Source organism: Aegilops tauschii, chromosome 3, assembly GCF_002575655.3.
Source record: "Aegilops tauschii subsp. strangulata cultivar AL8/78 chromosome 3, Aet v6.0, whole genome shotgun sequence".
Classification (NCBI taxonomy): domain Eukaryota; kingdom Viridiplantae; phylum Streptophyta; class Magnoliopsida; order Poales; family Poaceae; genus Aegilops; species Aegilops tauschii.
Window position 1 is genome coordinate 22186062 of NC_053037.3, and position 20683 is coordinate 22206744.

Consider the following 20683-nt stretch of genomic DNA (forward strand, 5'->3'; position numbering starts at 1 on the left):
CATGGATTGTGTAGTATTGGGTGATTAATTTCTGGTTTGCCTGCTGAAGATATTTATTGGTAATCATATGTAAATAAGGTCATCTCCCAGAGAGATTCGATTTGATTTTTCATGATCAAGATTTATGTTGTATATTCCATGCAGGAGCAATTGGATCAAACTTCATGTAGTGATCACCCGAGCCAAATAAGGAAAAAGTTGTAATATTCTAAAAATGGAATTTGTCCCTTATTTAAAATAGTTTAGGGATCTTTGACCTTCTTTTCATTTAGTTAGTTACACACAGTTTTGCACTTATTCTTAGACATATCTCCTAATTAAAGGTCATAAAATATGGACACATATTGATATTTTTTGATATTTTATAATGACACATACTACTGCGTGTATGTCATATGTCTCCCTCAAGTTCATTGCCCGCTCTTTCGTCCGATGACTTTAGGGGAATGTCATCCAAGTCCTGTGAGTATCTACCGGTTCACTGTATTGGGTCATGGCTTGTGACTCCAGAGTCCTTAATTACATTATAATGTCAGAATCTAATGATCGCCTAACCAACCTAGGACAAACTAGTAATCCCTCCTCTGGAAACTAATTGCTAGCGACTTAAAGTGTTAAATGGCCAATAGGAGGTGCGTGCCTATATTTAGTTAGATGGTGGAAGTTCCTGGTCCCGAACAAACTTCTTTCACCTCCTCTGGCCATAAAACATGTCTACTTCTGCTCTCCGCTTCTGCAGCATGGGTTCTTATCTCTCTCTCTCACACACACACACATACAAGAACTCATGAGCACTGCCTGCAAAGTCGATGCCTCATACGCCCATGAGTTCAAAATTAAGATTGGTCTAATATTTTTGATCGACCAATTGGAAATAGTAGTCAGTTGATATATACAAATAGTGACGAAATGCCTTCCCGACTCTCCGTGTAGGAGTTGGAAGCATCAGGAAGTTAGCGAGAATGATCCGCAGTTTGGACAGTGCAGGTACTTGTGCAAAGCCTAAGCAAAACGTCTGACCAAGATCAATTGTTTTACTTTGTGGGTGCCACGCAACCTCGGTTTACCCCAGAGCTCTATGTTCCGACTTGCATTTTAGAATGCAATGCACGAAGTTAGTCGTGTCAGGTCGTGACCGTGATTCTGGGGGTTGGCACTGGCCATGCTGTGAGAGATTGATCACGATAAGCAGGGATTTGGATTTCGGCCGGAATTTCCGAATTCCCGACGAAATTCGTCGATTTCGTTTGGGCACGGTATAAGTATTACCTGGCCAAATTTTTTGGCCGTTTTGAGTATCTGGCCCAACCCATGGTCCCAAGTAGCCCACATATTGCCTCCAATAGTATAAAAATCCGCATCGAAGCTTCGCCAACCTTAATTTTCATTTGCGGCTCCACACTCCTCTGTGCGGTGCGGCTCCGACTCTTGCAATGCAAGCGGAGGGAGACGGGGCAGCGGCACGTCCTGCCGTTCTCCTCCTTGGACAGCCCCCATCCTCCTTCTGGTTCTCCTACTTCGAGGACCACGTTCTAGGGAAGGCTGGCGTTAACTCCTAGCCTTACTCCTTTGTTCTTGCGTTCGATGGCAATTAATGACCAAGATTGTATACTGTGTTCTGTATGGTTAATTCTGGAATTGCTAATCTTTAGTTAAATTATGCTATATATTTAAGGAAGGCATTGACTCTGATAAATGATTGTGCTACAATTTTTCTTGTATTGATTCTGATTCTTCTATACTTTTAGTTCTCATTAACTTCACTTTTTTTTGTAAAATTCGTTCATATTTCGGTTATTTTTCGTTCTAGATTTCAAATTTTAGTTTCTGCTTTTCGTCCGATTTTTTCCGAAAATATCCCGACATTCCGAATTTCGTCCATTTCATTTTGGCCCGGTATAAAAGGAAAAACAAAATCTGAAACCTTGGCGACAAGTTGGGCCAGAGAAGCAATGCCCTTGGTGGGAGGTCAAAATTACAGGCGGTGGCACAATATTTCTTACACAGGAGGACAACACCGGCCACACCCGCGCTCCGCAGTCGCTGACGGCTGTGGCCCACACCGCATGGGTCCCGTGTGTCACTGAGAAATAGGAAGCCAGCGAGAATGAAAAACAACAGGCACTATTCATTGTTTGTCACGTCAGAGTTTCATCCGAAGATTTGACATGCGGGATTCGTTGGATAGGCTATCAGACGGTCCAGAGTGCAAGTGCCCTGAGAAGGCTCCATTTCCCCCCCACAATCTAACAATGGGATGGGATGCAATGCACGAAGTCAGTCGTGTCAGAAAGTTCATAAAGAACGACTGAGAACGACCGAGAACGAGATGAGCTCCCGACCCAGCGACCAAGCTCCTTCGGCGGCGGACACTTCGGCGCCGCCGCACACCTCCAGTCCTGCCTCTCCCCAGCCTCGGACGCCCTTGCCGCCGCCCCCGTCTGTCGTGCCCGCAGGTATCCAGCCGCAGGTCTTCTCCAACCTTTCCCCGGCCGGCCGACCTGCTCTGGATCTGGCCGCTGCTCCGACGCTCGGCCTCTCTGCTGAGGTCGTCCCAGGTCCCCCTCCTGTGTTCCTTCGTCCGGGTGAGCTGCAGATCGACGGGCGCGCGCGCCAGACAGCCCCGGTCTGCTGCACAGCACCTCCACCGGCTGGATCTCCGCCCTCATCAGTGCTCGCGCCTGCTCCTGCCGCCAGCATCGCTCACGGCATGGGTGGATGGCTCGCGTGCTTCTCCAACGCCGGACCCGTATCTTCCTCGGTGACTGCTGTGGGAGGCGCCGGGCGCGAGTCAGATTTGGCCAGCGACGGATGGCAGCTGGTGTCATCTCGGCGAGGTCCGCGCGGTCCGCCTCCTGCTCCAGCACCCGCTCGGCATCCTTTCCCCGCCTGGATGGCTGGGAGGTGCTGCCGATGCCTCGCCCCGGGTCATCACGCTGCTCTTTGTAGGGATCCCTTCAGATGCTCCCACTGCCTCCGGCCTGGTCATCGTGCGCGGGGATGCAAGAACGCTTGGCGCCCACTCAGCTCCCTGTCGCCGCAGCGGCGTCCGGTTGCTGCTCCTCCCAGGCCTCACGCTCACGGGGCCGCCGCTCCCCAGGTCCCTGCTCGTGGATGGCCTACTCCTCAAGCCCCTCAAGCTCAAGTGTGTCACTTGCCGGCGCCTGCAGTACCTCGGCCTGGTGTCACCTCTGGGATCGGGGTGATTCCAGCTGCTCCAGAATTGCAGATGGAGGCTGCTCTCGGTTCCACATGTGCGGCGGTCGTTTGGCTCGCTCGAGCACAATCCAGTGTCTCATGTCAGGCCGCTCCTGAAGCTCTCGCTTCTGTGATTGGCGCACGGGCCGCGGACGTCAAGGTCGTGTGCAAGCCGGTGCAGCAGTCCGGCGTCGTCGACATTGCGGAGTGCAGCCGCAACCAGTGTCATCAGAGACGCTCGCCATCCTCCCCAACCTCTGTGCTGCCCTCGCAGGCAACATCCCCAAAGGACGGCTCCGGGCTGATGCTGCTGCTCCATCGTGATAGCCCAAAGGCGTCGTCGCGCATTGCAAGTCCGGTCAGGGCCAGCAGTTCCTGCGCCCTTACCCCGGAGCGCCCACCTGGCTTCGAAGCCTCCTCTAACGCCACGCCTGCTGCTGTGACGGCCACAACTCCGCTGAGTGATGTTCACAGTGCGCCCAACATCACAGTCATTCCACCGGTACCTACACTGGCAGCTCTGAAGATCCGAACGCCGTCACGCCTCGCCGGTCCTCTGCTGTCTTCATCGTGTGCGGACGCGGGCGAAGACCGTGAGCTACCTCCAGGTCTCGATTCCTATTATACGCCGGCAACGTCGCCGCTTGCACGCGACTTTGAGGTGTCGAAAGACTGGCCGGAGACCTTAACGCCGCTCTTCGCGGATGGCTTGCCGGCACGTACTCCCTTGCCACCTCGTCGTGGTAACGGCAGAGTGTTGTCCGGGTCGTTGTCCCCGGTTTCTTCAGAAAGGGTGTTGGCTGACGATGCCTTGTGTGTACCTGCACAATCACCTCTTATCAGCACGGCGCCGGCGCCTCCACCTGCGAACAGAAACAGGAGGAAGACATTTGCTGTTGGATACACGGTGCGACGGAGCAGTATCAGGATCAAGAGTAGCCACCGGGGCATACCCATATATAGCGAAGATGGCCGAGCGAAATTTGTGTCGTCGTCTTGGCATAGTGGATGGTGCGGAGCAGGTCACCGAGCATGCCATTGACGAGTTCGTCTGTATGTTCAAGCAGAAGCTCCCCTCTACAGCTGTGGCAGCCCTGCGTGCCCTTTTTCGCCTGGATTGTGAGCAAGCCGGGGCCATGGAGGAAGCCCTGATGCGCCGGGGTGGGCAGGACGCCCTGGACCAGGAGGTACATGGAGATGATCCAGTGAGCTAATGTGTGCAGCTATGCTGTTGTTTGGGGTCGTCCAAGTTTCAAATGTTAGTACAACATGCTATGTATGTGCTAGTGAGCACGCCCAAGTCTGCTGGACTGATGCTTTTGTGCTTTGGGCTGTGTATGGATGTATTATGTCTCCTGATCTGTTTCGCCCAAAGCAAGATTGCCCGTGTTACTTTGTTCTCCTTGTTGTTGGCCTGTTGGTACACCACCAAGTTTCCCAATGAATGACGACGATCTTTTTATTGTCAACTGGAACGTCAGAGGCCTAAACTGTCCGGCCAGGCGGACTGCAGTGCATGAGTCCATTGTCGCATCGGCTTGCAACATTGCTTGTCTTCAGGAGACAAAATTGCAGGACTTGGACGCGGCAACATCAGCTTATCTCGGCGGTTTTAGGATGAGAGGATTTGCACAGAGGCCGGCAACCGGCACTAGAGGAGGAATTGCAATTCTTTGGAATGACGATCTCTTCCGCATCTCGGACATCATCATGGGCATCTACTGCCTCTCTCTTACAGTTACCACTGTCCGGGAGGAGAACTCCTTTCGCCTCACCTCCGTGTATGGCCCAACTGAGAGCAATCAAAAAGAGATTTTTTTCGAGGAGCTTGTGGCTCACAAGCCGGGGCATGGAGGAAAGTGGCTTGTAAATGGGGATTTCAATCAAATTTACCGTGCAAGAGACAAGAACAAGAGGAACGTCAACCGCAATCGTATCAACCGGTTCCGCACCACGCTTCATGGTTGTGATCTACGTGAGATTCACCTTCAAAATTGTCGTTTCACTTGGAGTAATGAGCGGCAAAATCCCACCATGAGCAAACTTGACAGTGTGTTTTGCAACGCCGAATGGGACATTGAATTCCAAAATCACATCTTGCATGTCTTATCTTCGTCCCTGTCTGACCATTGTCCCATGTTGTTGGCACCTATAATTGGCCCCAAAAAGCCTAGAAGCTTCAAGTTCGAGAACTTTTGGATCAAGATGCCGGGTTTTCAAGAGACTGTCTCTGATGCTTGGGCTGCTTCGACCCCCCACTACGAGCCTTGTCAAATCCTCTTCCATAAGCTTCGGACAACCGCTGTCCGGTTGACAAAATGGAGTCAATCCTTCTCCTCAAATGCAAGGCTGCACCTTCACATGGCACTTCAAATTATTCTCAGATTGGACATCGCTCAGGAGTCGCGCTCCCTCTCGCCGGAGGAGTTTGACCTTCGTAAGCGGCTTAAGAGGCGCGTCATCAGTTTGGCGGTTCTTGAGAGGGCTAGGAAAAGGCAGTGTGCCCACATCCGTAACTTGAAGGAGGGGGACGCCAACACCAAAAATTTTCACTTGAAGATTAATGGGAGAAGGCGCAAGAATTTCATACACAATTTGAGCAACGGGGCTGGTTGGGTTACGAAGCATGAGGATAAGGAGAATATTATGTACCAGCACTTCACCACCGCTTTGAGCAAAGGGCCACGCAGAACCACAGACTTCAATTGGCAACTCCTCCACTTTACAGATTGTGATCTTTCCAGTCTTGGGGATGAGATGACGGATGAGGAGGTGATTGCAGCCATCAAGGCTATGCCTAGCAACAAGGCTCACGGGCCTGACGGCTTTACTGGGGCATTCTTCAGGAGCTGCTGGCCAATTATAAAGGACGATCTTATGAAGGTCATGTCCGCCTCGAGTTTGCATGCGGACAACTTTCACTGGCTCAACTCCGCAAATGTGGTTCTCTTGCCAAAGAAGGAGGGGGCTGAGGTGATCATGGACTTTAGGCCTATCAGTTTGATCCAAGCCATCGCCAAGATTGTGGCCAAGGTGATGGCAATGAGGCTCACCCCTTTTATGAATATCCTCGTATCCCGTGCTCAGAGTGCATTCATCAAATCTCGATGCATCCACGACAACTTCATGTATGTTCGCAACTATGCTCGCCGACTCCAACGAACAAACACGCCATCAGTCTTGCTCAAGTTGGACATCAAGAAGGCTTTTGATTCAGTTAGATGGGAATATCTTCTCGACCTGTTGCAGAGCAGAGGTTTTCCTTCGAGGTTTTGTGAGTGGATCACGGCCCTTCTTCGGACGTCTACATCGAGGGTTCTTCTCAACGGTGTTCCTGGCAATCCTATCCAGCATGGGCAGGGCCTCCGGCAGGGGGACCCAGTGTCTCCCCTTTTGTTTGTCCTTGCTATTGACCCCCTTCAGCAAATCGTGGACGTGGCAACAGAAATGGAGACCTACACAGATTACGTGGACGTGGTGCCCGCCTTCGCACCTCCCTATACGCAGACGACGCTGCCATATTCTTGGCGCCTATCAAGGAGGATGTGGATATGCTTGCCACCATACTTCAAAGCTTTGGAAACGTCACCGGCCTAGTTACAAACATTAACAAGAGTTTGGTGGCCCCTATTAGATGCTCCAATGTCGACCTTGACATGATTTTGGGTGCCTTCCCAGCAGTCAGAGCTCAGTTCCCCTTGCGTTACCTCGGCCTTCCGTTATCCATTCATCGTTTGCGGGTTGTGGACTTCCAGCATTTGCTTGATAAGATTGCTGGAAAGATCATGATTGGCCAGGGAAAGTACATTACGATGGCTGGGAGGAGCACGTGGGTAAAGTCGGTTATCACTTCGCAGGCCATCCACCACCTCACTTCGCTTGTGGTGCCCAAAGGAATGATGGCGTCCATCGTCAAGCTGCAGCGAGCTTTTCTTTGGGGAGGCACGGATAAAGTTTCTGGAGGTAAATGTAAGATAAGATGGGAGAAAGTTTGTATGCCCAAGGGCATGGGCGGCCTAGGCATCCTGGACATGGAAAAATTTGCACGTGCCTTACGGCTCAGATGGCCTTGGTTGGTTTGGAAGGACGCGGAAAGAGCTTGGGTTGATTTGGGGCACCAGTGCGATGAAGAGGACATGGCGCTGTTTTATGAGTGCACTTCCATCACTGTTGGCAACGGGCAAAGGGCCTCTTTCTGGCACTCCCCTTGGCTTGGGGGGTCGCAAGCCAAAAGACATCGCTCCCTCCATTTTTGCAATTTCCAAACACAAGAATGACACCATCCATGGGGCTTTGGATCTCAACAAGTGGATTGCCAACATCAACACAAATTCTGGGCTCACAATTCGGCACATCCTTGAATACTACGAGCTTTGGGTTGGATTACGAGAGGCCTTCCTTGATGAGGGGGTGGATGATGAGATTGTTTGGAAGCTTTCGCCTTCCGGTGAGTACACGGCATCGTCGGCTTACAAAGCTCAACTCGACGACTCCACTGCATCGAAAATGAAGTCTGCAGTGTGGAACAATTGGGCGCCGCCAAAGCACAAATTCTTTGCTTGGCTTATCATTCAAGACCGTGTTTGGCGGCGGACAGGCTTCAACGGAGAGGATGGCCAAATTGCGGCCTATGCCAGTTATGCAAGAGGGAGCCAGAGACGGCGGCACACATCATCTTCCGCTGTCGATACACGGTACGCATTTGGACGGAGATTAAGACTTGGATGGGCTTGACCGGTGTGCACATCACCGACTGGAGTAGCTTCAACAGCGTCAACGATTGGTGGCACCACATGGTAGGCGTCAATGGTAATGTGAGAAAGGGCCTCGCATCTCTCGTCATGTTGGTTTCATGGGAGATTTGGAACGAGCGGAATGCGAGAGTATTTAGGATGGTGTCCGCCATGCCAAATGTAATCACGTCTAGAATCAAGGCGGAGGTCAGACTTTGGGGGTTGGCAGGGGCCAAACGTCTGAGTTCTCTTATGCCGCGAGAGTAGGCTTATCGGTTTCGGGCCGTCTACGGGCGGTCAGTCATGTAATTCAAAAATCTTCTTAATTAATGAGATGAGGCAAATCTTTTGCCTCCGTTTCGAAAAAAAAAGTCAGTCGTGTCGGGTGGTGACCCTGATTCCGGGGTTTGGCACTGGCCAAGTGGTCATGCTGTGAGAGATTGATCGTGATGAGTTGGGCCAGTGGAGCAATCTTGCCGCAGCACCCCGGGATGGATAAGTTCATGAATGTTGTCGTGTGAAACTTTCTTTAAAAGGAGCTTTGTGCCTCCAATTTATTTGTTTTTGAGGTAAATAGTAATCAGATTACTCAGCTGCTAAGTTACAATCACAGTATAGAGTCTCTCACAGCCCAGTGGGCACATGAACAAGCATCGGGATGTCTCCATTATCTCTGGCAGAAGCAGCAAGTTCACGGGCCAGTCTGTTTTGTCCTCTCCTTGCAAGCCTGATTTTATACGAGGCAAACTGCTGCAAAGCCTGTTTGATGTCACATATAATTGGGAACAACACTGGTCGACTTGTGCACCTCAGTTGAAGGTGTTTAGCAAGAACAGAGCAATCCATTTCAACCAGGATTGGACCATAACACGGTGCGGGACGTAATGCGCTTTGAAGACCTGGCCAGTATTTCTGAGCGAGTACTGAGACTTGCTGATGAGTGGAAGGACTAGGTGCACAGGAAACTGAATGTTGGCATTCACAGCTATTCTCGATACGTGAGACGCCCCGACCCCCGCGTCGCCAACCCTAGGCGACACGGGGGAAATTAAACCGCACTGCCGGCCATCGGCACCTCGCCCCGATCTCTCCCTCCTGCCGCCGCCCGGTTTCACATAGGCGAAGCCCGGGCTGTGGGCTGTGATGGCGGCTGCGGAGTCTTCTTCCCTCGCGCGCGGTGGCGTCCTCCCCTGACGGCGGCAACATGGACTTCGGTGGCCCGATGGCATGGTGCCGCGGGATCCCGGCAGCGGCGACAACGGCGACGCGGCCTTCCTACGGGGGAAGCGCCCCTGTGGCGCTGATCGGAATCTTGGATCTCACCAGGCCCAGATGGGCTTTGGCGGGTCGACAGGTCTGGTATGCGGCGGCAATCTGGCGTGGTGGGCCCAGCAAAGTTGTCTGCTTTGGCACCATGGTGGTGCCGCCGCCGATCAGGCGGCGGCGGCTGGATCCTTTTGGTCTAGTCTCCGGTAGAGAAGGAGGCGATCTATGCACAAGAAACTGGATGGAGTTCTTCGAACAGATCTGGGTGAAAACCTGCTCTTGGCTAGAGGCCAAGGCCGGTGATGGCGGCGCTCTACGGTGTCCTTCTCTTCTTGAGGGCATTGCCGTGGAGAAGTTTTAGACCACTATCTGCTACCTCCGGGGAAAACCCTAGATCGATATATTAGAAGACGGCGGCGCGCTTGTGTCGTTTCCCCCTTGGGGATGTCATTCTTGGAGGTGTACATGGGCTCGAGGGACCAGTGGACGACATCTTCGGTGGAGCGGTGTTTCATCCTAAACATTGATGGCGACGGATCTTGATGGCATGGCACCCTAGAGATTAGGCGTTTGATGTGCGAAGATGGACTCGCGCAGGAGGGTGACGCTGTCTGGCATCGTGGTGGAATCGACGGCAGCTAGACTTGGCAAGGTAGATGCGTGAGTACAGCTCTGAAGATGGATTGGTGGCAGTTGGCGGCGGCGGCTAGTCATAGGGCTAGTCAAAGGGCTGTTTGGATGCGGCGGCTAGTCATGAAGGTAGTGACATAGTCTAAAGATATGTGTATGTTACTACTGTATGTTACACTCCATTATGGCTAGTCATAGGGCTGTTTGGGTGTGGCAGGCGAATAAAGTCGCACATGTGTTCGCTCGGGAAGGTTGTTTAAACTCAATAATGCTAGAGTCACGGACAATCACGGGTGTTTTACGGGGCTTGCTTCTAACAAATCTCAGGGGGTGTGGGGCCTTGCCCTCTTAATCTGCAATTCTACTGGTCCACCTCATCTAGCCCGTGAACCCCGTATTAAAACCCCCGTTAACGTAGCATTACTCGTTTAAACTCTCTATGTAAAACTTGTCTCCCGAGTGTGTTAGCTCGGTGATTACTACGGAAGTGGCTGCCAACATTTGAATAAAGCAACAACCATTTACCCCTAAAAAAGCGATTGGACCATTATACACAGCAGACAGAGCCGTCAGGCCCATCAGAACAGCAAAATCTTCAGCCTCCTCCACTTCACGGCAAGGGAAGATGCTTCGGGGCCATCCACAGGAATGGTCTCGCTGGAGTCCCTAGCAATCGCTCCAACAGACTCCAACAATATATCACTTTAGATTCTTAGAGCCAGCTCACGGCCTAGCATCACGACACCGCACCAAATCCCTAGCCAGAAATGGATTCTTTTAAGATTGTTATAAACTTGTACTCTCTTTTTCTCAAATAAGTATTCTTCATTTAGTACAATTTTTTTATGAAGTTGTACTAAATTAAAGACATTTATTATGAGACAGAGGAAGCAGTAATTGGTTACCCTCGTACGGCGACATGTCAACACGCCTAAGAGGGACGAACACGAGAGCATTAACAAGCAGCTTCATAGAAACAATGGCGCCGGTGGCATTTGAGCAAAATAAAAGCTATCAATGGCTTTCATCGAGGGGTGTGCCTATGTCTCGCTTAGAGTGACACGTATGGCTTTCATTTTTTTTGTTCGTTTTTCCTTCCTTTTTTACATTGTAATACTTAATTATATGCATATTACAAAAACGTTCATGTATGAGCTCTCTCCTTAACTGACAAATACCAACGAGGCCCCGTTGCGTCCCTCGCGTCGCCCGAGCCAGGCGACTCGGGGGAAACCTAGCCGCCATCGCCCCGCCGCCCGCCCTCCGCTCGCCCCCGCGCCGCCGTCGCCGGAGGGCCGGCCGGCAAAGCCGCGCCGGGCCCTGGGATGGCGGCGGCAGGGCTGTCCTTCCTCCCCCCCCCCCCCCCCCGGTGCCAGATCTGGGTCGGCTGCGGAGGCGGCCTCCCCCGGCCTCTCCTGCTCGCTGGCGGCGCGGGTGGACTGCCCCGCCGTAGTTCCCCGCGGTGAAGCTCTGGTCCGCCCCGACGTGTTCTGGATGCCGTTTCCGGCTAGCTACGGCGCTCCGGCCGGCCGGCCGGCCTCGGCAGGGCCCTTCTAGCTGCGGCTCCTCCCCCTCCGACCCCCCCCCTCCGCGGCGAGTTCCAGGCCCGCCTCCTCGGGGGCCGGTCATGGAGGCTGCTGGCTGCGGTTGTGCCTGTCGGTGTCTGCCTCCTTTGGCACGCCGGTCGGGTTTGGCTGTGCGCGAATCCACGTCGACAACAGCACCTCGCGCCCACCTCCCGCTGCAGGGGCGGCTTCGGCCCGGCGGCAATGGACCTGCGTCCCCTTCCTGTGTCTATTGCCGGCCGGCGCGGCTTCGGACCCGACGAGCCTCGAAAGCTGCGCTCTTTCCGGCTTTCTTGGCTCTTTGGCTCCTCGGCATGCTCCGGGAGCTGCGTCCCCTTCCAGTTCCCTGGGCCTGCCGTCGTGCCCGCTGCTCCGGTCCCGGTGGCCCGGATCCGCGTTCCTTTCAGATCCTGGCTTATCTGGGGCTATGGTCACAGTCCATCCCCACTTCATTCCGCGGAGCCACGCATCCTCGTCCTCCTTCGGAGTTCGCGCGCCCGGCGATGCTTGCTGCCTTCTTTGGCACCCCGCGCAGCTCCCCTTCCTGCAGTCGCACCACCAACCTACACCCGATTACCTCCTCTTCGACTCGTGTTCCGGCGGCTTGGGATTGCTTGGAATTGGCTAGGGCGAAAGCCCTGCATCTTTTGCTGGCAGCGGCGACACCCGCGGGTGCCGTCACCTTCCTGGAGGCGTTGTCATGGCCGTTCTGTGCCCCTCTTCGAGCATCAGGGGAAACCCTAGGTCCGGGTTTCCGGATCGGACAACGACGACGTCTCGGTGTCGTTCTCCTTCTTGAAGGCGTTGTCTTGGTTGCTCGCGGCGTCCTCGGTGCGGGCTTCGAAGTTTTGGTCGTCTAGTTGTAGATTGGTTTGCTTCTCTGGTTGGAGAGTTTAGCCGTGTTCTTCTTTGTTTGGGTCGTGCATCTTTCATCTCTTTGCTTCGGGCACTATGTTCACGCCCCTTGCGTCCGTGTCATGTGTTGTACCAACTCTGTAATCATTCTTACTTCTTCTATCAGTGCAATGATATGCAAGCTTTGCGTATTCGAGAAAAAAAAAGCGTTCATGTATACAAAAATGTATAAAAAGTATAAATTTTGTATGGAAAAAATTAGCCTTACAAAACATTAAGTTTCCAAAAATATTGACCAAGTATTTGAAATATATTAAACATGTATATGAAAAATGTTCCAGATGTATACAAAAAATGTACAGTGCATATGAAAAAAGTTGACATCAAAAAATATATGTTTAAAAAAATGTTAGCGATCTCTTTGGAAAATATTCAACTTCTATATACAAAAAAGTGTAATGTTTATGGAAAAAGTAGATATCAAAAAATTCACAGTTAAAAATCATAATCAAATATTTGCAAAATGTCAGATGTATATATAAAAAAATGTTCCTGGTGTATAAAAATATGTGTATGAAAAAAAGTATACATAAAAACTATAAGTTTTAAAAATGTTAAACATGTATTTGGAAAGGGTTTTTATTATTTATGTTATTAGTTGTGTCGCACTACTCGGTTTTGCCATGAAGTTACAATTGCTCAAAAATGCCACCATTCATGAGTTGCTTGCTCAAAACTGTCATTGTATATCTAAAAAAATGTCATCGTTTCAATTGATGTTCGCTCAAAAATGCCATTAGACATCATTATTGTCTGGTCAAACCCGGTGCAGATGTTATGTGACAAAAATACCCCTAGACCCACATGTCAGCTCTCTCTATCTCATAATGATAAGTGTGGGCCCCACTTTTTAGGAGTAAGCAAGCGAATAACTTTAGAGGAATATAAGAACACTCTTGGGATCAAGTGGGAGTACTTTATTGTAGAGTCAGAGGGAGAGCTGATATTTTGGTCATTATAACATGGCAAACGAGATTTGAGCATACAGTAATGGTGTCCAGTGGCTTTTTTTAGCATGCAATTAACGAAGCCATGGCATTTTTAGCAGTTGAAATTCCCAGTAGCAAAACTGAGTAATGGGATCTAACCAGTGGCATAAATGATAAAAATCCATTTGAAAATGTTAAATGTGTATATAAAAAATGCTCCTGATGTATACCAAAAAAATTTAAAAGGAAAACCAATAAAAACAAAAAGGAAAAAAAGAAATAAATAAAAAATCGAGAAAGCAAGTAATAAAACCAATGAAAACCAAGAAGGAAACATTGAAAAACAAGGAAAGAATTGAAAAAACCATGAAAGAAATGTTGAAACCCGATAAAAAAATTGAAAATAGAAAACCCTGCAGAAACAAACAAAACCAAAAGTAAACGAAAAAGAACAAAAACAAAGATATAATTCAGACAAAAAAGGACCAAAACCTGTATCCAAACAAGCCTGGAGCCAGCGATTGATCTCGAGCAAGTGAGAAAGCTGAAGCAATTATGACCCTTCTGGAAGGTTCCTGGCAAGTATTGGGAAACTTCTAGAAGATTCTTAAACTTCTGATTTTTCCTTTTTTCTAGTTTTTCTAGGTTTTCGGTTTTTCGTTTTCGTTTATTGGTTTTTATTATTTTTCTTTCCTTTTTCTTATTTCATTTCCCTTTTTCCTTCTTTTTTTATTTTTTATTTTCCTCTTCCAATATGTTAAAATTTTGATTTTTTGTTCAGATTATGAAAAGATGTTCGTTTTTATAAATTTGTTTGCGAATTCAAAAAATTTACACGAATTTTTAAAAATGATCATGTTTTTAGAACTTGTTCTGAAATTCACAATGAGTTCCCCTATTAAAATAAATAGTAGATTCATAAAATGTTCAAGTTTGAAATAATATCAGGAATTTGAAAATATGTTCACGGTTTTGAAGTTTGCTCACAAATTCAACTGAAATTCAGGAATTTTCAAATATACTTACGATTTCAATTTTTTGTTCAGAATGTCATGTACAATTCTATTTTTCTATTTTTTATCACAAATTCAAAAAATTCACTATTTTCAACATATTTGCATTTTCAAAATATTTTTTCTTATATTCACAAATGTTCTTCTTTTCAATACTTTCTTCAGAAATTCAAATAAATGTTAGGACTTTTTCTAAATATAAACTTTCCGGAAAAATGTACGCTTTAATAAAAATATATTTCTAGAAATGTCCATGCAATGCTAAAAAATATACTGAACATTTACAAAATGTTGATGGAAGTAAATAGAATGTCCACAACAGTAAAAATTTGTTTGAATATTTAGTGCTTAAAATGTTCATGATACTTCTGAAAAATGTTCAATATTTTCTTAGAAAATCTTCGCCTTGCATTAACCTTAGGAAAATTGTTTATACATAAAAGATTCAGTGTGCATTGTGCCAAATGTTCATCTTGTTTTTGGAAAATGTTCAGTGCGTAGAGGAAAAGTATTCAACCGATATAAACAAAATGTTCAATATGTATTTAGGAAAAGCCGAGAAAATATTTGAAAATGAATAAAATGAATTTTTGACTCAAATGTAAAATAGAAAGAATAAAAAAACAAAGGAAAACTCAATGAAAACCGATGATAAACAAGAAATAAAACACAGCAAAGACAATCAAGAAAAAAAACACAAAAAAGAAAAAATCACTTGAAATGTAGTAAAACCAACCTATCGAACCTTTCGAAAACCGCACTAATGGTTCGCCCATGAGTGTCAGTGGCAAGATGAGGATACATATCTCGGTAAGCGAGATAAATACCTCATGTCCAATTGGCGGCTAGACGCACATGGCGTGCTCCACCTCCCCCACCCCACAAATACCGCAACTTTGTGCATTCTGGGTTACTATAAGATCTAGGATGTTGTAGCAGACTGTTTCTTTTGTAGCCATTTTTTCATTTAGTTTTCGGTAAAACAAATATGGCAAAAGTGAGTAGATTTGATAAAAATTGAAGGCTTTTGAAATTTGAGAACATCTTTTAAAAAAAGAATATTTTTTTTCATTTTGAGCTATTTTTCAAAACGCATACAGTTTATCAGAAAAAGTTAACATTTCCTGAAAGAGGTGAATAATTTTCAAAATACAAACATTTTTCAATATTTTGACTTTAAAAAACATTTTAGAATTGAATTTGATTCAATAATTGAATATATTTTATTTGGAAAAGTGAACATTTTTGGAATGTCTGTTTTTTTGGAAAACCAAACCCATCAAACGGATTGAAACAACAACTACTTTGTCCCCACAAACAAACAAAACCTACTACTCTATCAAACAAAACCTCGTTTTGCACTGCTTTGGTTTGAGGTAATGCTTTGTTGGCCCGTTGGCACATGCATTGTGCATTATTGAGGTAGGCATATGCAATATGGAGTTAAACTCTAGCAGAGTCACCACATTGGCAAATGCATCATGGAGGTTGTCGAGGTGATGCGCAAACTCAAAGTCTCCATATTCACCGCCTTCATATCGTGGGACCCACTCGTCAGTGCTCAGTTATTTTTCCATGACCTCCCTACCCACCTCACGTGAGGTGGGGCAGCGCGTCAATTTGTTTTCATGCAACACACAACTATCATATGGAGTGCACTCCAAAAGTTGGCCCCAGAGATGGATGGCGCTATATAAATTATGATGATTCTGACAGGTATGGCGACTCCTATAGAGCATTTTTTGGGTCAAAATCATCATATAATCAGTTATTATGGCGATTGGCCCATTATGATGTCTTTGCTCGGGTTGCCCTTAGGCCAGTCCCATTAAACTAGGATTGGCCCATTATTTGTTGTCTAAGTTTGCCGGCAAATGTTGACTAAAACTTTGTTAGTTTTACGTGACAAAAGCAAACCCAAATGTTCAGAAAATAAGCAAGCGCCCCACTTTATAGCTCAAGCAAAAATTTTACAACCCGAAAGTGTAATAAATTCCAAATATAAACAAGTTTATTGGGGCAGCAACACAAATGACGCCAAAAACAAACCGAGATGATGATGACTGACTAGTACGTTATTTCTCATAATCTACCAGTTCACTGGATCGAGTCACGACTCTGTGTTGGCCAAGTCCTCACATGATAATATCAGTGTCGACATTTGTTTCATTTTAGCTTGATTTTTTAGTGAATATCACTGACCTAGGACTAACATTTCCAAGATTAATATATGTTGAAGTTAACAAGACCACGATCTATCTAGGGGGTAATTCACTAGAAGTTCTAATTATTGGAGATTGATGCAACTCATTTCCACTAGTAGAAAATAGAGCTTTGGTCTAGGCAGGGCAAGCCCATTAATCCCGGTTCACTCATGAACCGGGACCAATGGGGGGCATAGGTCCCGGTTCATGAAGCCCGGGCGCGGGCCGGGCCTCGGGGGCCATTGGTCCCAGTTCGTCTGAGACCATCGGTCCCGGTTACAGACACAAACCGGGACCAATGGGCCTTGTTCCTGGCCCACCACCTTTAGTCCCGGTTAGTGTCTGGAACCGGGACCAAAGGTTTGTCTTTTTACCCACTAATATATTCTACAATAGCAAAACGAATCAACTAAAAAGCTTTAATAAAACTCTAATAGGAAAAGGAATCAACTAAAAAGAATCAAAAAATAAAATAAAATTTATGCAACTTAAATTATATAAAATTTATGCAACTAAAACGAATCATTTGTAGTGAATGGTCATTTAGTGGTCATTTCATGGTCATTTAGCTAAAAAAGAATCATTTCATGGTCATTTAGCTCAAAAATATGAGCGAATGACTGAAAAAAAAAAGAAGTTAGAAAGGGTTGAAAATTGCTGATGTGGCTTTGAATGGTGCATTTTGAACACACAAAGAGTCTGGAGTTCAAATAAGTTAAAAAAATGAAATCCCTTTGTATGAGTTTTCGTCCGAAACCCTAATACTTCGAAAGAGATTGTCTGTTTTGTACACGAAGTGCATCCTGTTATGCTGTAACCCTCTCAACTTCTTAGCACATGCTATGTGGGTGAAATGATGATACCATGCCAACTGTCAACCTTTTCAGAGATCATTTGTAGTGCTTTTCAATTTCATGGTCATTTAGCTCAAAAAAATCAATAAATGCATGAAAAATAACAAATGAAGTTAGCAAGGGTTGAAAATTGCTGATGTGGCTTTGAATGGTGCGTTTTGAACACACAAAGAGTCTGGAGTTCAAATAAGTTAAAAAATGAAATCCCTTTGTAACAGATGAGTTTTCGTCCGAAACCCTGATACTTCTTAAGAGATTGTCCGTTTTGTACACGAAGTGCATCCAGTTTTTGCCGTAACCCTCTCAACTTCTTAGCACATGCTATGTGGGTGAAATGATGATACCATGCCAACTTTCAACCTTTTCAGGCCTTGATGAAATAGTGTAGACTGTACGGAGCTATGTGTAGTTTTCGTCCGAAACCCTGATAGCTCCGTGCATGGAGCAATGGTGCAATTATCAAAGTATTTTCTATTGAAAACATTATAAGCAAAAATAAAATAAAATAAATAAGTAGAAACAAAATAAAATAAATAAGTAGAAATAAAATAAAATAAATAAGTAGACAAAATAAAACAAATAAGTAGAAACAAAATAAACTTTAATAAATAAGTACAAACAAAATAAAATAAAATAGCAACAGTAAGTATTTTGTTGTAAGTAGAAACAAAATAAAATAAATAAAGCAAAAAAGAAAAGAAAAAACTGGGAAAAAAATAAAAAAAATGCCACCTACTAGGCCACCACGGCCTGAATACGACTAGAAACCCATCCATGGGCCAGGATTCAGGCCCGCAGAAGGCCCAGCAGGCCCACAGGCATAGCAGAGTGAGATTAGGCCTATAGGCCTGCAGTTCAGAGGAGTGGTGCATGTCGAAAGTACTACTAATCCAAACTTGACCAAGTTAGGATTAGTATTACTTTCGACATGCACCACATGTTGCCTTCACTTCAATCTAAGCCATGTTTAGGCATAGCAGTAGCGTTGGTAAACCAAGCACGGAGGTAAGAGAGGACACTTCTCTCTATTAGCTAGCTATAACACCCTAATTTAACCCCCCAAAACCCCCTAAACCCACCCCCTTTCGAAAAAAACCTCAGCTCCTGCCAGCTGTTGACGCGTGGATGCCATTTGGTCCCGGTTGGTGCTACCAACCGGGACCAAAGGCCCTCCTGCCTGGGCTCGCCGCAGCGGCCACGTGGAGGCCCATCTGTCCCGATTGGTATAAGAACCGGGACTAAAGGTATAGGGCTTTAGTACCGATCCTTTAGTCCCGTTTCCCCAACCGGGACAAATGGGCCTTACGAACCGGGACAAATGGCCCTTTTTCTACTAGTGTTGGGTAATCATGCTTGGTTTTTGTGACCAAGATCTTGATCATAAAATATAATGAAGTAATCTCTTGGGGAGATAGAACAATTGGGTTTCTCCACGATGCATATTTCCATGTATACTGTGAAAGAGGAATTGGATCAAACTCTGCTTGATAGTTACCACTGCCAATCTTGGAAAACGTTATACTATGAAAACAAAAGGTTTCTGTTCTTTCAAACGGATAGTGTAAGTCGAGATGTGCTCAAATTTTTGTAGTTAATCATACATATTGTAGCCTGTTTGCTTTCATTGATGAAATTAGGGAACTTGACCACACTTTTTTTGCGGGGGTACACTTCTTAAATGTCATTCATGGCCTCTGTTCTCTCCCTTTATTAAAGGGTAAATTAACTGAGCTTGTAAAATACTCGGTCTCATGCCATCGAAGGACCATACTAATGACTCGATCACCACCCAATAATGCATGTGGATGGAGTTTGTACTCTTGTAGCACTACAACTATAACACACATGGTTTGTCCTTTCATGCAAAGCTTCATAACAAATAGGCCATCTACCACATGGTCATCAAAAGGGGAAAATGCAACACTAGTAACAACATTGGTAGCCACATAAGATTGTACGTTGCCAATGTGAAATGCATGCCTAGATTAGTGACATGGTTGATATTCAAGATTTCGTGCAAATTTCTTCTACCTTCTCTGTCTTTAAGAGACGCCTCCTTTCTCTCTCCAGTTTTGCGGTTTCCACTCTTATATATATCTCACACACAAATTCATGAACACTGTCCACAAAATTGAAGCCTCGTACACCAATGCATTCATGCATTCAAAAGAGAGATTGGTTATAATCTTGTTGATTAAACAATTTGAAATAGTTGTCAGTTGTCTGAAATAGTGACGAAATATATTTGATTATTCCATACATAGGAGTGGGAGGCGTCAGGAAGTTAGAGAGAACAGGCCACTACCATCGTAGTGCTAGTAGTTTCGGACACTCAAACAATCGGTATCGTCATGAAGAAAAATATATTTTAGTAGCTTTGTGGTTGCCACATAACCTCACTCCTCTTATGCTCCGGAATCCTGACTTCAATTTATGCATGCAATTCACAATGTTAGTTGTGTTCTATGATGTGGTTGTGCCCCTGATTCAATTGTGGGCAAGCTGTGAGAGAGATTGGCTCGGCAGGTTATTGCAGCTAAGCGGTGCCACGACAATGCCGTGGTGGAATGATGAATTCATTAATGATGCACTCAGGACTATTACTTGTTCTAATAAAAAGCTCCCTATCCCCTACTTCCATATTTGTGAAACTGCTATGATCCCAATGACACATGCCGTTCTCATTGCTTGCTCATAGCTATACATCACAAGACCACACCAAAACTCTAGCTAAGTGATCGAGTCAAATCTAGCAGATCTCTGGTAGGGGGTCTTGAGCTGGTAGCCTTGGCACGATAGTAATAGACGACACACAGATTAACCAATGTTCAGGCTCTCTCGAAGAGATAATAGCCTACATCATGTTAGATTGTATTGATTGTAGGTCGGTAACATCTAGGGATAATCGTGATGAAGACAACCTCTATGTCTTGGAGCACATGCCAAGTCTTCGGAATCTTCCACCTTGTCTCTCTTTAGCCGAGTTGTTCTCTGTCTTTGGTCATCGGTCCTGCAAGCTGGTTCAATAAGTCCCCGTCTTTTTTCTAGGAATCTCATACCTCAGGCACCCAAGGAGCCCCTTAATACTTTCGTGCTTACTTCTTGAAAAAATATTTGAGCATTCAAATTTTATTCTAAAATTCAAAAAATATTCTTGGAATTGAAAGAATGTTCAAGGCGTTACAAATATGTTCAAGGATCAAAATTTTGTCCCAAAATTTTAAGAATTTCATGGAATTGAAAATAGGTTGAAGGCATTAAAATATGTTCTTATTCTGAAAGGGGCGTGCTATGCGTCCACCGGTAATCTTTTTAAAATATTGGTCGGGTCGCGAGCCGTCAGATTTGGCACATCGAGTGGTTGAGTGACGCCTTT